This window comes from Panthera leo, chromosome C1 (assembly GCF_018350215.1).
Source record: "Panthera leo isolate Ple1 chromosome C1, P.leo_Ple1_pat1.1, whole genome shotgun sequence".
NCBI lineage: Eukaryota > Metazoa > Chordata > Mammalia > Carnivora > Felidae > Panthera > Panthera leo.
This window is the reverse complement of record NC_056686.1, coordinates 56462501-56481131: the sequence shown is the minus strand read 5'-3', so window position 1 is coordinate 56481131 and position 18631 is coordinate 56462501.

Genomic DNA, 18631 nt, shown 5'->3' with positions numbered 1-18631 from the left:
TCTAATATTTGGGAGGAAACCTCCTCAGGAACTGACACTCAGAATAGAAGTTAAAAGCAGTTCAGAGACACAAACGTAATTTGGAAAGAACCTCCCAGGCTTTTAGGCAGCTGCTTTTACATGTGAAAGGTGAAAGGTAATGCAATAAAACCCAGAAGGAAAAAAATGTGATAATACTTCTAGGTCCCTTCTAAGGAATGTAATTTGCTTCATTAACTGAAGCTTCCCACCTCCTCCCACGGACTTGAAATCAAGTGTATCACCCTCTGAACACTAAGGCAATTCTGGACACAATTGTAAGTAGTACAATTTGCCTGTCATCTGGATCCCCTTGCCTTGCTCTTTTATATTCATCTTTACCTACCCATCAACTATTTCCTCTTCTTTTCCAAATTTTACTGCTCCAAACCTAGTTCTCCCTCAACCCAGCCAGATACTGCATGAAACCTTAAATGGACTGAGCCCTGACAAGAGAGAGGGCAGAATCCAGTGTGGAAAGACTGGTCTTGTCAGGCAACTGGGATTCTATTCACCCTTTCACTCTCCAGGCCTTAGGACTCCTCAGGCAAGTCTGTTATCTCTCTGGCCCTCAATTTCCTGAATGTGAAATAAACCTGAGCTAGATTACCTCTAAAATCCTCTCAGCTAATAAAATACTCTGATTTTGCAAATGAATAAAAAGTTTGGGATCTATTGCTGAATTAATTTTTCACCTGTTTCTTTTGTAAATCTGAAAAATTCAACTCACTTTACCTCAATTTCTTATCAGTAAGAATGGACTAACAGTACATCAACAGACTGTTCCCACTTTACCCAACCAAGTTCTGACCATTGCCTGTTTCCAAAGTCAACATTAGCCCATCCTTCTCTCAAGGCTTTTCCTGGTCACTATACAATTTGCCTCGTAGGGGTGGGAGATGCCGGACCACAAGTCCATTTCTCTTGCAATGTCACAGGACCTCATAAATCCAAATGAAGGAGGCCAGAGCATGGTTACTTAGTAGGGTTACAAATTCCTGACTCCAGTGCTGGGATGAGGGAGTGGGTTTTGCAGACTACAATCTGCTCAAAATCTCCCCTCAACTGGGAGAGCAGTTACTGTACCTCTGGTTCTTGGAGAATAGTTGGGTAGCAATCAAAGGCTTCTCTATACCAGAGTCTAAACTGTATATTCTAATTTAGTGATAAAGTTCAGGATTTAGAGTTAGAACTTGGTGCAAATCCAGGCTCTTTTACTTACTTTGGTAATTTATCCAACCACTCTGAATCTCTGTTTCCTCCTTTATAACATGGAGTAATCCTCCTTTAGAAGCATCAGGAGAATTACATAAAATTATATACATAAACCACTAGTGGAACAAGGAGAAATTATTAAGTGTTAAGTAAATAAATGGTGAATAAATTATTGCTTTACTCATCACATCCCAAAAGAAGACCAAGCTAGTTTCATTATTTCAAAATGTCTGATCCCTAGGATTGAGCTGACCTATCCATAAAAACTGTTTCCAACAAAGAGGCATTCTTAACACTTCAAAGAACAAACGCCATCTGAAAGTGCAAGCTCTGCCAAGTGAAAGGTACACCTAAAACCCTGATGTGGATGTTCTGTGGTTGGTTTATGTGTCTTTAACAGGGAGAGCAGTACTTTTCTTTTAATGAGCTCTTCCACAGTCTGGGGACACTGGGGGACCATTAGAATTTTCCTCTGCAAAATGAACAAGGCTTGTGGTTCCATAGTAACCACAACTGAATAATTCAAACTGAGGAGCTTACAAAATGGCAATTTACCCAAGAATGTTTTTATAGTCTCTTATGCTATAATACTAATGAAAGGGCTTCTCATCAAGACCGTTATTATTCTAAACACACACACACACACACACACACACACACACACACACACACACCTTATTTTCAATATTTTCTTAGTACTACCAAAAAAGAGAGAGAATATTTGTAAGTGAGCAAGGATTCTTTTCTGTGAGCCACATTACCTTCCCTCTCAATACTTGAAGTGGAGTTTCATTTTGAATTACAACACATCTGGGTCATAACTGGAGAGAGAGTGGAACAACTGCAATCAGCAGAATCACTGATTGCACCTGTAATGACTGTCAGAAATGTGCCTGTGGGCAAAAAGTCATATACAGTAGCACAAAACACACACAGCCAACTTGCCACTTTGCCTCAGCTAGTACTCAAAAGCACATCCATGGACTTCGTGCACCAGAATCACCTGGAGAGATTTTTTTAAATTACAGATTTGGAGGCTCCTCTTCTAGAATTTCTCATTCTATATATTTGATATAGAGCCCAGGAAGAAGTATTTTTAAAAGTTCTCTTGAATGATGTGTAATAAGATTTAACAGTTATTTCTTCCCTAACCGAATTATGTATCATACTGCCTGAACTAGGAATAATTTCCAGGAAGGAAAAATTCACTCTGAATCCATGGTATAGGCCATTAAAATATGTGGCTGAAGCATGAATGGAGGAAATGTATTTACACATCACTATTTTGCACTTTAAATGCTAAGATCATCCCAAATTCAATTTTTAAAATCTGAAATAACCAGAAATACGCTTTCCAGATCACTTGATGAACCAAAATTCATTCCTCTAATAAAAAGAGTCAAAACCATTAAACATAAGGACATATAAAGATTCCATTTTAAAGAAAACAACTTCTGAGGTGTGGCCCAGATTTTATATCTCATTCACTTCACTTTCAGCTCCTAGCATGCTGGATTCTCAATTCATTAATGTGTTGACACCAGGTCATTGCTGGGCTCGGAATCCTCAAAGCAGTGTTCAGTTATGTTCACTCTGCTGTGCTAACTATAAGCCTGAAATGTTAACATTCCTCTTTATGCCAAACAACCTTGGACTTCAGACCTTCCCGAATGTCAAATACCAACAATAAACCTCCTATACCCAATTCCCTGAAGGGTGTTTAAAAGATGAAATGCATAGGCCAACAGCAGTTTATCAGAAGACTAGTCCAAAAATAAAGAGCTAAGGTTCTTTTTACCACTTCAAAAACTAAGGAATGTATTATTTGCTGGTAATATTAGGCAGGAGATTTGAATACATTTTGAAAAGTTGTATCTGTGTCTAATTAGCCATGACAGAACAGGGTTCTTGCCTAAAGCATAGGAAATGCAATGAATGTGACCTTGAAGGTCAACTTTCAGTGATCTATATTGACCTAGGTCTGAAGTGAGGTTCTGTGGCCCTTAAATCTACATGAGGTTATTGGTGATATAACTAGAACAAAAGAGTTTTCTAGTTAATTTTAAGTTACACAAAAGATCCAAAAGTAGGCCTGTATTGGACACTTTACCCATCTTGTGTCATTTTATTCATACTACAGTGTTTAGTAGCTATTTTAAAATCTGTTTTACAGATTAGAAAACTGAAATTCATGTAAGTAGCTTTGCCATAGTCGAAATACAATGAATTTTCAAAAATGGAATTAGAACACTTTTAGTTCCTCAAACATCCTAACCTCATTTTTTTCTTCTGTATTTGTTGGCAAAATGCATAAATTCATAATATGACTGTTTACTTAATGAGTTTTCTCCCTTACTAATGATCTCTGGGTGCCATGGAAACAGGGACATTCTGTCTTTTATTTTCTACTATTTACTTGGAAGCCAGAACAATAGCTGATTTCTATACAGTAGGCTTTCAATAAATGTTTACTGAATGGATGAATGGATGAATGAACGGAAAAAAAAAGGAAAGGAAAGGAAAGGAAAGGAAAGGAAAGGAAAGGAAAGAAGAGAAAAAAGAAAAGAAAAGAAAAGAAAAGAAAAGAAAAGAAAAGAAAAGAAAAGAGAAAAGAAGAGAAATCCTGACTGACTCCATAACCCATGCTTTTTCCCCTCTAACTCCATTTTTTTTCCATAACCTAATTCCTGCCACCATGAATTCCAAATAAACCATCCAGTTACATTCTTGGGGCATCTTTATTATCAGCAAGGTGTAGAAAACCATTCAAGTTTACTTTCCAATTTTCATTTGAATTTTTCTACGTCATTTAAACAAAACTCTAAGGAAACATGAAGAGGCTAGACAGTGTCCAACTTTTCCTATAAGATGTAAGACTATGAAAGACCCCTAGAAATAACAATTCCAAACAGTATTATTAAGAAGCTCACAATATAACCCCAGTCTAGACAAAAGAATACACGAACATCTAGATCTTGTAGTTTTCCCAAAAAGTACTTCATCCAGAATTCATTTTTTTCAATCCTTCTTTCCCTAGTTGGAGTCCGCTTGGAAACATGCACGCCTATCTACAAACGAGCGTCTAAATTTTTCTCCCTTTTTTCATCATATTCATATAGAAGGTGCTTTTTCTTCCTTTTTAGGGATTTTGAAGATCTCTTACAGGCAGCAGCTGAGGAGTTTCCATGGCACAGCTCCTCTGCTAGCTCATTTCAATTTGAATTCCTCCCCCTCAGACTGCAGCATTTTTGTTGCTTCCATGAAAACAGTATTTGGAGGTTCTTATTCAGGCTTCCTACTTCTCTGTTTCAATGATGGTAGCTTTGTATTTGTGCTTGATATGCAGCACTGTGTACATATTTTAATCTCCCACTCTGCCCCAGATGAATCAATGGGCAGAAATACATTTGGGCATTTTGTTTCCTTTTATGGTTGATTACAATCAGAATAGATAGTCAATCCATCTGTATCAGCTTAGAAGGCTCTGACTTTTGTTAAATAATAGGAATATGGGTAAAGGTAGTATGCCATCTAAACATCCAACTTAACAATTAACACATGGATGACAGATTGACTTTCTTCTTAACATTGTGTATGATATCATATAGACACAATCTATGTCTTAAATTCTTTGTTTCTTTTGAGACGTTAATTTTTACCTTTCTAATTTTAAAATCACATATGTTCATATTTTGAAAGCATTCTTTCAAGTTTGCTGCATAATTTAATGTTCTAATATGTGTTTGTGCAAAACATTCACAATTTAAAAGAGCATTTGGATGTGTAGATCAGTTGCTTAAATTCTGACACAACAGTGCAAATCAACAAAGTATGATTTGAATCTGAATGTATGAATTTTACATAATATTCACTGGCAAAACTAAAATTCTGGTACTCTCAGGAGACAACAGTGATAAAAGATACGTTCAAGAATGTTTATTCAGGGCCTGCTATATGTCAGGCATTATGCTAAGTGCTAGATACACAAAGATTAATAAGATGAAACCTCTGTCCTTGAAGTACACATAATTTAATAAGAAAGATAATTTAAACTAATCATTGATATATAAGCTGATACGAGCTGTGATCAAGGTATGGAAAACACAGAAATTTTCATATTTTCCTAAAATTAGGTACCTTCAAAATTAACAACATCCCAGGACTAAGATATTTCTCCAGTGGTATTTCTTTCTCTTTTTTTAACCAAATATTTTTTTCTGGGAAGATAGTATTTGGGTGACAGAAGAATCTAATGGGAAGAATGATTTAACCAACTTTCTCATTCTCTTACAATTGCATCAATTGTAAGAAAACACCCATTAGGATCGATTCAAGGCAGGGGAATGGGAATAAATAAAATCACAGTGAGGAAGAAAAATGCTGGTTCTAAAATCTTAAACAAGGAAATCATTAGGTCTCAGAGAGAGAATTGTAAGCAATTCAAGACCTCACAATAGAGAAAGGAATCCACACAGATGCTGCAGTTGCGTCTCTATGTGGGACTGTGACAAGGTAGGAAAACTGCTTGAAACTGAAGGTGTATTATATATAGAAAAGACTGCTGCGGGGTGAGAAGAAGAGAGGCTGCAGTGTCCCAAGAGAATAAGGTTTGCATTAGACAATATGCAAGTCAACAAGAATAGAACCAAGAGAAAACAATACTTAGTCTGTCATGAGAGCACTAAAAAAAAGCGCAGGCACAGAAAAAGTAAAAACAAGAAAATCTGTGACAGTGCTGGACTAAGAGGAGACTGGACCAGAGAAAGGAGGTGAAGAATAATGCTCCCATTTTTTCCAGAAGCATTACTATTCTTCCCTTAGGTGTAAAATTGACTAGAGCATACGTTCCTTGAGCTTATGTTGTATATTAAACTCCATACTAGTGATTGTGTCTGTGTAGAAGCAGGGAGAGTGCAACATTCCAAAAGAAAGGGCCCCCTTGCTGACTGCACTGGAATTGAAATGACTGGAGACTGTCAGCTTTGAAGTCTGCCCAAAGTTAGTAGATAGAGCCTGCCACTTGTAATTCACTCTTGGATCACTTCCAGCAACCCCTGTATTTCAATCCCTAACTAGTCTGGTTTGACCTAGAGTCCAGGAATAAATGCAATTATGGTTGCTGTTTCTTCCCACCCTCCTTGGTCCAGTGCAGCCTTTGTGTTCAAATCCCAATATGGCTATTAAGGAAATCAGCATCACCCTTTCGCAGTGGCTAATGGTGTCAGTCTAGGAAAGGAAAAGGCTGTGAAGGGAAGCAAGTGACAGTGCAGGATCTCAGAAAAGTTCAGCAGTCTTTCAACTGTCAACCTCCTTTACAGAAAATCAAAAATGACAATCAATTCCTAAGAAAGGTTATAATTTCCCAAACCAGATTAAAAGGCAATGCCAAACAGCAAACTGCAGTGAAATCTCAGGAGGTGTACTCTTGCATGTGTTCTCTCTCTCTCTCTCTTTCTCCCCTTCTCTACATCTATCCTTCCTTCTCTCTCCCTCTCTCTCTATCCCTCTCTCTCCATCCCGCTCTGTCTCTCCCTCTCTCCTGCCAAGAGTTTTCTCACATCAAGCTGCTGGTATGGGTTGCAACTGAATGGGTTGAAAAACAGTTTTTGACTGAAATGAGAAGGGTTTTTCTTGTTGTTGTTGTTTGTTTGTGGGTTTTTTTAAGCTTTGTATTTGTATTCCTTTCTCCCACTTTCTCTCTTCTCTTGGTTCAGCACTCCTGGTTTGTAAGACTCAGCTTGGCTGTCAGCCATTCTGGAAAGTTTTTAATAACTTCCCTGCACCCTCAAGCTGTGTAAGTTTCTACAGTAGCTACATATTAGAAGTTTTTTATTGTCTGAATCCCCTAAAGACTGTGAGTCAGTGGGACAAATCTTTTACCTCCATATCTTCAGTTCCTGGTGAAATGCTTGGCACAAAGTAAACTAGCATTAAGTATTTACTGAATGAGTGAATGAGCATTATGTTCTTTATTTGATGTCTCTCTGAGGTAAATGAGTATCTTTATTCTTTTTCAGCCAATGATCTTAGGTCCAGAAAAAGGATACTTTCAGAGAATTCTTAATTATGCATTCATTCCTAGATGGAAAGGTATTAAAAACTATTTGCGGAATGATGCAAAAAAGATGGGTTCTTCAATTAATCAAACTTGGGCTCTTGGCCTGGATTTACTAATTATGAATTAACTCTGGGCAAGTTACTTAATCTCTCAGAATCTGAATTTTCTCACCTGGAAAATGGAGAAGATGATATGTAGTCCTATGGTTATTGTGAGAATTAAATATGTAATTCATACAAAGCATTTGGAACAAAAAACCTAGCCAACAGTAAGCACTATACAAATATTAAACATTACCAAAATGCCCAGAACAGTGCTAAGCACATAGGAGGAGCTGTATAAATAGCAGTTCCCTTCCCCATAGCTTCACTTATATGCAAGGCGCTAAAGGCCAGACATTGTTTTTAAAGAATGTGTATTACAGTAGCAGAAATAAGATATTTCCTCCACAAATCAGAGTCAATGATGGATGCTGTGATAAAAGCAAAGTGGTCCAGGGGTCCTGTTTCATCACTGGCTTCCCAGTAAGGTAAGATCTAATTCGATACATGGAAAGGAATTTTTCATAACCTGCTTTGGGGCATTTTAGGCAAAGATTTAGTGCAAACCTTAACTCTACTTGTGCCTATAGAGATTTATATTGTGCTTCTAAGTCAAATAATTTAGAATCAACTCTATTGCATATATTAGGAAATAAATACCCTATAAATATACTCTTGTATCTATCCCGCTCCCTGGAAGCTGAAGATAGCCATGAATTTTTGTTGCACTTTTCATTTTTCAGAAATGGCACATATAATAAATAAATAAATACTTGAAAGGCAAATCAATACAATATAACCTTGTTATAAGATACTCTTTCGTGGCTGTTTTAAATAGGCTGTCATGAATACAGAATTATCATTTCCTTCTGCATACCAATGTAAACTGTGACATGATCTATCCATGGATTTAAATTCTGAACACAAAGATCAACAAAGCCTGATGATACATCATATTCACTTTTTAAATGATCTTCATTTTAAATGAAAACTATTACAGCTCCAATTAAGTAGCTCCATAAAAGGTATAAAAGATTTATATGCACATGTTCTTCATACTGATAACTTAGGAAAGAATTAAAATTTACCCAATGCACACATAAAAGAATAGATATCATTACTATTATTAGTGACACCACTCGATAAGAGTGACAATAGCCACAATAGATGCTCTTTATTGAGTGCTCTAAGATGTCAGTCTCTGGCTATTGGCTCATTTAATCCTTACAATAACCTGAAGAGGTAAGTACTGTCACCCCATTTCACAAGCAAATTAACTCACACTCTCATATGAATTTTCTGTTCACCCTATATTTCTGCTTGGTAAGCAGGCAAGTTTTATATCAAGTAATAAAAATTTAACTTCTAGCCCCCTCCTTTCACACTGATCAAACCTGACCTGTGTAGTGCCTTTACCCTCTTCTTCCTGGGTATGGCCTTCTTAGGACATTGAAACAAACTGAGGTCCAACGTGACCAAAGCAACATAGGAACTCAAAAACAGCTCAAAGAAAGAGTGATGGAATAAGCTAAATCTGTTTTACCATACCATCACCCTTCCCTTATAAATGTTCAGAAAAAACAAAATAGGGGCACCTGGGTGGCTCAGTTGATTAGGCATCCGAGTTCAGCTCAGGTCATGATCTCGCAGCTCATAAATTCAAGCCCTCACATGGAGCCAGCCCTCACTGACAGTGCAGAGCCTGCTTGGAATTCTCTCTCTCTCCCTCTCTCTCTGCCCCTCCCCCATTTGCATGTTCCACCTCCCCTCAAAATAAATAAACTCAAAAAGAAAGAAAAAACGGGGGGGAGGGGACTAGCTATGTTCATATATTGAACAAATTGGCAATAGAAAAAACATTACACATATTCTGTCATGCCAAATGGTAGAGCTATGACCATGGGTATACGTTACAGAAAAATAATTTGACTTAAAAAGGAAATTTTTAGGCCTTTCCTTCTAATGATCAGAGCAGTTAGTTTGCTATTGCTGATGGTTTAAAGCAGAGGCTGAAAACCAAATAACCAATCACCTGCTCCCGTGATAAAGGATTTGTGTATCTGCTAGTTGATTCTATTGAACATCTTTTCAGGTACTCTCCAACCCTGAGACTCTATGATCCTTTCCTCTATACTTTAGAAAAGAAGAATTCTAATTTTATACTGCATGTTAGGCCAGCAGTTACTTGACTCTGTCAATTTTTTTAAATCTCTAGCACCACCTATAATTGGACGGGAGTATTGTGCCCACCTAACTTATAAAAGCCCAGAGATTTGTTCCCCATTTTACATTTCTTTCACATATATAAAGTTTGAGGCTCTTTTTTTTTCCTCATTTGGTCTCCAGTCCCTTTCCATCTCTATAATATTCTCAGAGTCTATCTTAGTGATGCTCTGGTTCCATCTGGCCCCTTTACTCACTTAGAGTGTATGAACAACCACTTCAAAAGGTCCTCAATTCCCTAGTTCTACTTCCACACATTCACTCTTCCATGATATTCTTACCACACACTCTATAGAGAATAGTTATGCTATCCCACATGATAGTAAGTAATGATTATGGGCCAAGTACTGCTCTAAGTTTTAACTCATTTAGTCACTGCTACCCTACAAGTATGGTTGTTATCCCCATTTGAGAGGAGAGAAAGAAACAGAGGTTCAAAGCTAGTGGAAGAACTAGAGTCTGCTCCTAGGGCCAGCAGTTGTAAACCACTATGCTACACTGTGTCACTCAGTGCCTTCCACCTCCCCTTCTCTACCTAAAATCTGTCTTGGTTGTCCCTCTCTTATTTCTTTCTGCTCTCTATTCTCTCTCCCCAGGCTTTCTCCTCACATTGTGTTCTTAATGACAGGTTTTATTTCTGTGTTTCGTCTGTCTGTTCACCTTTGATCCTTTCCATCTTCAGTCTCAATCCTCTCCCTGCCTTAACTTGTTGTAATCTAGCAACTTCATGGCCCTACTTAATCTGCTCTTAAATCTCCTTCTTTACCTAAGCGGTTCTCTTTATCATTGTGCCTATGCCATCAATTCTGTTCACTACAACTCCTTTGGCAAGTCTCCTGGTTCTTCTATTACATTACACTCTGCCTCTGGTTCTGCTCCTACTTTTCCAATCTGTCCTTCTTTCTTCTACTTTTGCTCTTTGTCTTCCTCTTGTCATCTAAAAATAAGCATTCCCCAAGGCTCTGTCCTTGACTTTTCTCCTCATGACAGCCTCACCCACTGAAATAGTTTAAATTCTCTCTTCTATGTCATGAAATCTCATTTGTGAACGTTAGAACCAGCTGGGGCTATTCCTTATTGTGACTTCTTGTCCTTAAATGTGAGGGTTTCAAATATGTTTGGCACAGTAAAATGGGGAAGGACAGATTCCATGACAGATCTTCCTGGAACAAAAAAAAAAAAAAAAAAAAGTTACTCTCTGGGCAGAAGCACAAGATGAGGGAGAGATTAATACAGTACATCTACTCCCAGACTTCTAGAATGCACTTACTGGTATACCTTAAATTTTTTCCTTGATTCCTTTTCACTATTAAGATCAATTTAATGCTCCCTAAAACCTAAGGTTCTTGCCTCCTCTCCCCCAAATGCCTCCTTCATTCCTACTGTCATTCCTACTGTGTCAAAACCTTTACAGTTCTGAATGCATCATGCCATTACATTCTCTAGGTCTTTGAATATGATGCTAAGGAATTATTCCTATAGAATAGCTTGGATGATGTCACTATCCTGCAGTTTTTCCCATGGACATTTAGTATAACCTAAGGTTTTGTTTTGCTTTGTTTTGTTTTTCTTCTTTTTTAAATTGAGATACACCTGACATATTAGTTTCAGGTATAGAATGATAGGATTTAATATTTGTATATACTGTGAAATCACCACAATAAGTCTAGTTAACATCTACATAGTTACAAATGTGTTTTCTTGTGATGATAGCTTTTAGGATCTACTACTCTCTTAGCAACTCTCAAATATGCAATACAGTATTATTTATAGCCTATAGTATAGCCTAAATTTCTTGATCTACCAGATGAAGCCCATTCTTTCAGTTTCTCAATATCCTCCACACGGTAAACCTATGATACACACTGTTCTTTAAATATACCCTGAATTTCTTGTCTCTGGTAATCTAATGCTGTTAGTATAGACTGCCATTTCTGAAACATCTCATATCTTCAGCTGCCAAAATTATATTTGCCCTCAAAACTTAACTCTAGAGCCTACAGGTTTGCAACCTCTTTCTTTATTGTTCTAGCTTTAGGAGATATGATCTTTCCCTCATCTGAATGCTCTCAGACCTAGTTTTCTACCTTGTTTGATATATCATTACATATTTGTCTGATTACCCAAATATTAGAAGCTACTTAAAGTCAAGAAAAATTATCTTTCTTATTTTTATATCTCCTGCAGAGGTAACAAATGTTTAACATAAAATGGACAGTCATTAAATATGTTATCTTAAATATGGTAACTTTTCCCTCAAGTTTCTGCAGAGTGGGACCTTTATAAAAAGCTACTCAGCAAAATGCCTACAATATTGCCAAATTCTCAAGAACAAGCCCAAGGATCATATTTTAACTGAAATTATAATGTATTGATTCAGTTTTTGTCAGAAACTGTGGGGAATAAGCTTAGAAATTCCCTGGACTTGCACCAATGGGTTAACAAGGCATAAAGAATTACAAAGCCATAGGATGCTGACACCCAAGTTTGGGTAAACAAGATTAGGCCCCCCAGAATAGAGAGGGAGGGGCAAAGTTATAGGAGGTGAGCAAGATTAGGTATTCAGGGTGAAAGTGCCCCCCCAATTTAGTACTATAGCAGAAAGCTGCTTTCACAGGAAGAAAGGACCATATTAGGTAAGCAGGTAAATAGAGCTATAGACCACTGCACTGAGGATGAAACTGCCCAGAACAGAGCTGATTAGCAAAAGAAAAGGTGCCTTGTTAACCCTGAGGTTATTTGCTCAATCTGTTTTATCCCCTAGGCTAGCTAAGATAAACAGAGGCTGTGCCTCACATCCACTATAAACAACCTTCCTTTTGTTTTGTATTAACCCAAACCCCTAACCCCAAATATCTTTAAGACCCCCTTTCCCTCAGGTCCCTGAGTTAATGTTCACAGTTTCATTGTCTCTTTGTGCACATCCATCACCATGTTTGTAAGCCTTCCGGTCCTAATAAAAATGGGGCAAGGACCCTTATTTGGGGCTCTTCTCTTTTCCCGGACATTAGCCATCTCTTGCATTTAATCATGCGTCCCGCTCTCTTGCTAGACAAGAAAGAACTTTAGACTTAGAGTCTCTGATAAGAAAGAACACATCTCTAGAGAGGCTAAAGTTCTACCTCCAATAAAAAAGTTTCATTTGCATTTTACTGTTTTGGTTTTCAAATTATTTTTAGCCATTGATAACAGGGGGCATTTAATGGTGTTAGCATCCACAATAAAGAAGGGATAAGCTGAGACACCTATTCTAAGTGTCAGAACAGCTGAAGTTAAATGGTCACATGTAGAAATCAGTACCCCTAAGATAATGTTTGGTAAAAACAAACAAACAAACAAAAATTCTCTTAGTTTTCTTTCTTATTATTTTCCCTGTTTGACTACTTGAAGTTTGACCTTACTAATCTTGGGAAAAAAAAAAAACGAAAACATAATACAAAGAAAGATTATTAAACTTTATGTGAAGCCAGCCAAAAGTTACTTGGATAATCATACAGACAGGAAATGAGAACATAAACCTGACCACTGCCATGCTGACTTGTTAACCTTTCAGTAGGCATCTGCTAATTTCAAAATTTGAGAATATGTCTCAAACTGAAGAAGGTACTTAAAACAAAGAGGACCAGTGTTGAAAGAGCCAAACAAAAAACCACCTCAAAATATATACAGAGTTTATAACTCCATAGTTCTCCAGTCTTCCAATACTCATGATTTTGGAACTCCAAGAAAAAAAAAAACAAAAAACACAGTGTAGGCATCCAATTAAAAAGAAAGTTTATATAATCAGTATATGTAATTTATTCATGTATGTTCTTTATATTTATTTAGATATTTATATTTATATATTTTGATATCATATATATTATTTCTAAAAATTACAATACTGCAAAGTTTTAACTCTTATAAATAGGTAAAATGACACTTAGAGGGTTTATATAACTAACAAGTTGTACAGCTGAAATTCAAATCAAGTTCTATTCCCAAAGTTCTTTCCATTACGAAATAATTATTTAAATGTAACTTCAAGAGTCAGAGTAAACTCTTCCCTTGTATCTTTAAAGGCAACAAAGGGTAAGTGGAAATATTAAACAAAGAAAAATATGGATTAGACAAATAACTTGTTCTGTGAGACCCTCTGAATTCCAGAGCCACTTCCCATTATTATTCTATTCTTATATATTTGAAAAGACATGCAGAAGGTAGACACATGATTTTTAACATGGGAAAGTAAAGATTAGAGAATATTTGGAAGAATAAAGACATGGTATAATTCACCAATAGTCATGATTCATTCAGGCAAAAGCAATAAAAGTGGCCAGACTTGAATGATATCCTATTCAAACATTTGTTAATTTAACAAATACTTATTAAGGACCTGTTCTAGATGTAAAGAATACAATATTAACCAAGCCAGATTAGGTACTTTCTGTCACGAAGCTTATATCCTGCTTATATTCCTCAGACATTAACTCTTCAAAACATATTCCCAAATGCCACCTGCTTTAGCACAAAACAAGAATGGTGTATCTGCTCTCTGACATCATAATATTCTGTGTAAAATTCTCTCACTGTTTTTGATATGTTATAATGTTGTGCTTAGGTGAATTCCTCCCCCCTCCAAACTTGAATTAAATTGAAATTAGAGCCTGTAACTTATTGAATTCTGTATTTCAAGCTTTTTCCATGATGACTGGCATATAAGAGGTGGCCAGTATAGGCTTATAAAATTATTGAAAAGAAAACATTGGACTCCCATTTTCAGGACTATGGTAAACTAGGGACCAGGACAGACTATTTTATTTAAGCCAATTTACTATGAAAGATAGAAAGTCTTTTTAACTCATCTTAAATTTATCCATAGACCAACAAAAGCATAAGGAATATCTGAGGCAAAAACAAGAGGCCTAAAATCTAGGAAGGTAAGATGACTATTTAAAATATTTTTTGTGAAAGAGTGTTTACAGGGGCGCCTGGATGGCTTGGTTGGTTGAGCGTCCGACTTCGGCTCAGGTCATGATCTCACCGTCCGTGAGTTCGAGCCCCACGTCCAGCTCTGTGCTGACAGCTCAGAGCCTGGAGCCTGTTTCAGATTCTGTGTCTCCCTCTCTCTCTGACCCTCTCCTGTTCATGCTCTGTCTCTGTCTCAAAAATAAATAAACGTTAAAAAAAATTAAAAAAAAAAGAAAGAGTATTTACAAAACCAGGAAAGTTAAGCCTTGCTTTTTCAGCTTTATAAATCTTGAGGCATGAAAAACTTCTAGGGCCCAATCAAGGTGGGGATTCTAACAGATGACCAGACCATTTAAAAAAATAATCACCAAAGGGCAACACTCTACCACCCCCTCTCTGATGGACAATCAATCAATATCTCAAAACATCCTGTTAGTGAATGAAAAACCATCTTCCTTGAAAATTATAACAAAGAGCCAGATTTCATATTGTTTGAAAATTGAGTTCATACTACATTGGTGGTGGGAAAAGCCTCAAACCAAGAATTTGTTGCAAATAGTCTTAATCTGGTAAGAACTCCAGATACCTAGCAGAAGCTAACTAATTCTCTAGAACAACCCTCTCTTATCCAAGGATTTAAAGAGTTTCCACAGAAGTACACCTTATCATCAAGAGTTAGTAAAAGGTCAAAGACAAAATGTATCATGAAGTAGAACCAAGCAGAAAAAAACAACAGAATCAGATACACATGGAATTTAAATACTAAATTTAGCAGAAACAATATATTGACCATCCATGTTTAATATTTTAGAGAAATAAAATAGAGGTTTGATATTATGAGTAAAGGGCCAAGTGATTTGAAAAGGGACTAAAAAGAACTTCTAGACATTAAAATAAAAAATAAAAACTAAGTAGACATACTTAAAAGCAGATTAGACACAGCTAAAAAGATAATAAACTGAATAATAGCAATGAATACAGATGTCAAGAGACATGAATGATAAAGTGAGAAAACTAACATACCCTAATGGAGTTCCAACAGGAGAAATGATAGAGAACAAAACAAAGGCAATACCTGAAAAGATAATAGCTGGGAACCTTCCAGAATTAAGCAAATGTAATTTCACAAATTCAAGGACCCCAAAGACCTCAAGCCGGTGGAATGTTGAAACTATAGGATATTAAAAAAAAACAATCTAAAAGTCAGCCAAAGAAAACAAATAAACAAATAAAATCAGCCAAAAAAAAAAAAAAAAAAGACAGATGGCAGTCAAAGGAGTATCAATTAGATGGCTAATTTTGCTTCAGCAACAATGGAAGCAAGAAGGTGGAAGACATTTCCATTATAAAGAGAGGAAATAACTCAGATTACTCTAGTAAAGTAACTTTCATAAATGGAGAGGAGAAAAGGACATTCCAGAAACATGAAAAGTTTTAAGTTTTCCACCAAAAACCTTTCACTAAAAGAAATTCTAAAGAACATATTTCAGACAGAAGGTCTGAATTTCAAGAAGGAACCAATAGCAAAAAGAAGCAGTAAATACCTTAATAAGTTTAAACAGACTTTGACATACGAAAATGAATAAATAGAACTTGCAATATTTTAAAATAATAGCATTAAACCATATAGCAATAATAACATATAAGTCAAGAGGATAAATGGAATAGAGTGTGCTAAGGTCTATGTTCTAGTAGGCTGATAAATAGTCAGATGTTTTGGCTGGCATCAGTTCGGATCAGCATCCATGTGTAATGATCAGAGCGCATAGTGCGCTGGTGTTAAATATTTTGAATAGAAATTGTGGGTAAATGTTTTTAACTTTGATAAGATATGGATGCACATTGTAATTTCTTAGATAACCATGAAAAGCATAGCAGAATAAATTGGTTTTTTTCTGAATTAGCAAATTAAATTCAAACTATTAAAGGGGGAAATGAAATAACAGACCAAAAACAAAAAAAAAAACAAAGAATGAATAAAAAGAAGGCAAGAAAAGAAAGAGAAAAAAGTAGAACAAGGAAAAACAATAGAAAGCACAAAGAAAGATGGTGAATTTAAACCCAAGTAAATCTGTAATTATGTTAAATGTGGTATACTTAAGATCTGCTTCATTTACTGTATATAAAGTATACCTCAATTAAAAAAATATAAATTCTTTTTTAAAAAAATGTTTTTAATGTGTAGTTATTTTTGAGAGAGAGAGACACACACACATACACACACACAAGCAGGGGGAGAGGCAGAGAGTGAAAGACATAGAATCAGAAGCAGGCTCCATTCAGGCTCCGCTGTCAGCACAGAGCCCGATGCAGGGCTTGAACACAGGAACCATGAGATCATGACCTGAGCCAAAGTTGGACACTTAACTGCCTGAGCCACCCAGACAACCCTAGACTAAATTCTTTAATTACAACAAAAAGCTTTTCATATTGAATTTTTAAAGTTGAACTAAATACTGCATTCACCTGAAACACTGGACTATTAATAGGTAAAAGTAGAAGAATGGGAAAATCCGTTATACAAATAGCAAGCCAGAAAAAAAAAACGGTATAACCACAATGGGAACAAATTCCTTCAAGGGAAAAAGTGTGGCAAAAGATAGAGTGCGTTATATATTAACAAAAGCTTTAATTCATTATGAAGAAATAATTCTAAAAATCATATATGTATAATATTAAATATGTAAGTACAAATTTGAATACTAAAAAGAAATTGACAACCTACTATCATAGTAGGAGATTAGCATGGATTAGTATAGCATTCTCTGTAATTGACAGATTAAGCAAAAATAAATAAGACAGAATTCATTCAAATGAAATAATTAAAAATTGAAGTAATGTCAATATATAGAATACTGCAACCAACATCAGAGAAATATATATTATTTACAAGCATAAGAAACATTGATGAGAACTTATCCTATGCTATGTAAAAAGTCAAATCTAAGTATATTTCAAAGAATTAGTATTATATGTCATCATCCATGACCACAATAAAATTAACTTAAAATTCAATAACAAAATGTTAACTAGAAAAACACAAGTCTGGAAATTATTAAACACACTTCCAAATTTATGAGTTAAAGAAAGAGTCATAATATTTATCTAGGACTTCAAAATATTGAAAAATACTACAATTTAAAACTTGTACAGTATGGCCAAAACTGTTGTCAGAATGAAATGTGTTAAGGGCTTAGAATTTAAAATTCTTAAAAAGTTACAAAGCTAAAAGTTTAAAAACTGTAAGATAAAAGAAAAAAATTATTTTAAAAGAAAGAGCAAAATAGTGTTAAAAAAATAGCAAAATAGCAAACCTCAAGAAATGCACTTTTAACAACTGTCAAAATCAACAGTTGTCTGCTACTATTCATAAAGCAAAAGAGAGAAAGTGAAATTAGCAATACTATAAATGAAAAAGAGACACAATTATTCTCTCAGCATATACTTATGAGTATGTACTTTGAACAACTTTACACCAAAAGTTTGAAATCTTAGATGAAGGAGATACATTCTTTTAAAAATGCAACAGAACTTAATTGAAAAGAAGTAGAAAGCCCAACTAGGATTAACGACAACTGTTAAGTAATTGACTGGGAATGTCAACATTTTTTCACAAAATTAATTTGCTTACAAATTTTAATATCTTTATAAAATATTCAACACACAAATCTAATAACACACAAAATATTCCAGGTTACAAAGTAAAAGAGGAAACAGTTGCATTCCATGTTATAAGTCTAGGTTACCTCTGATACCAAAACCATAAAAGGACAGAAAAAGAAAAGAAAATTAAAGAACAATCTTACGCAATGCACATAAATGCAAACATCCTATATTAAATTTAGCATCAAAACTTAAAAGCACAGTATATAAAAAGAAAAGTCAAGAACAATCTCACTCAAAAAAATAGATACAAATATCCTAAACTGAATACTAGCAAATTGAATCCAGTAATGAAGAAAAAATACGATATCTATTAAGTTGGGCTTATATTCAGAATGCACTGGTTTATCATTAAAAAATAAGCTAACATAATTCATCACATCAGCAAAAACAATCATATGATTATCTCAATTGAAGCAGAAAGAGCACTCGATAAAATTTAATATGTGTATTTCCAAAACCT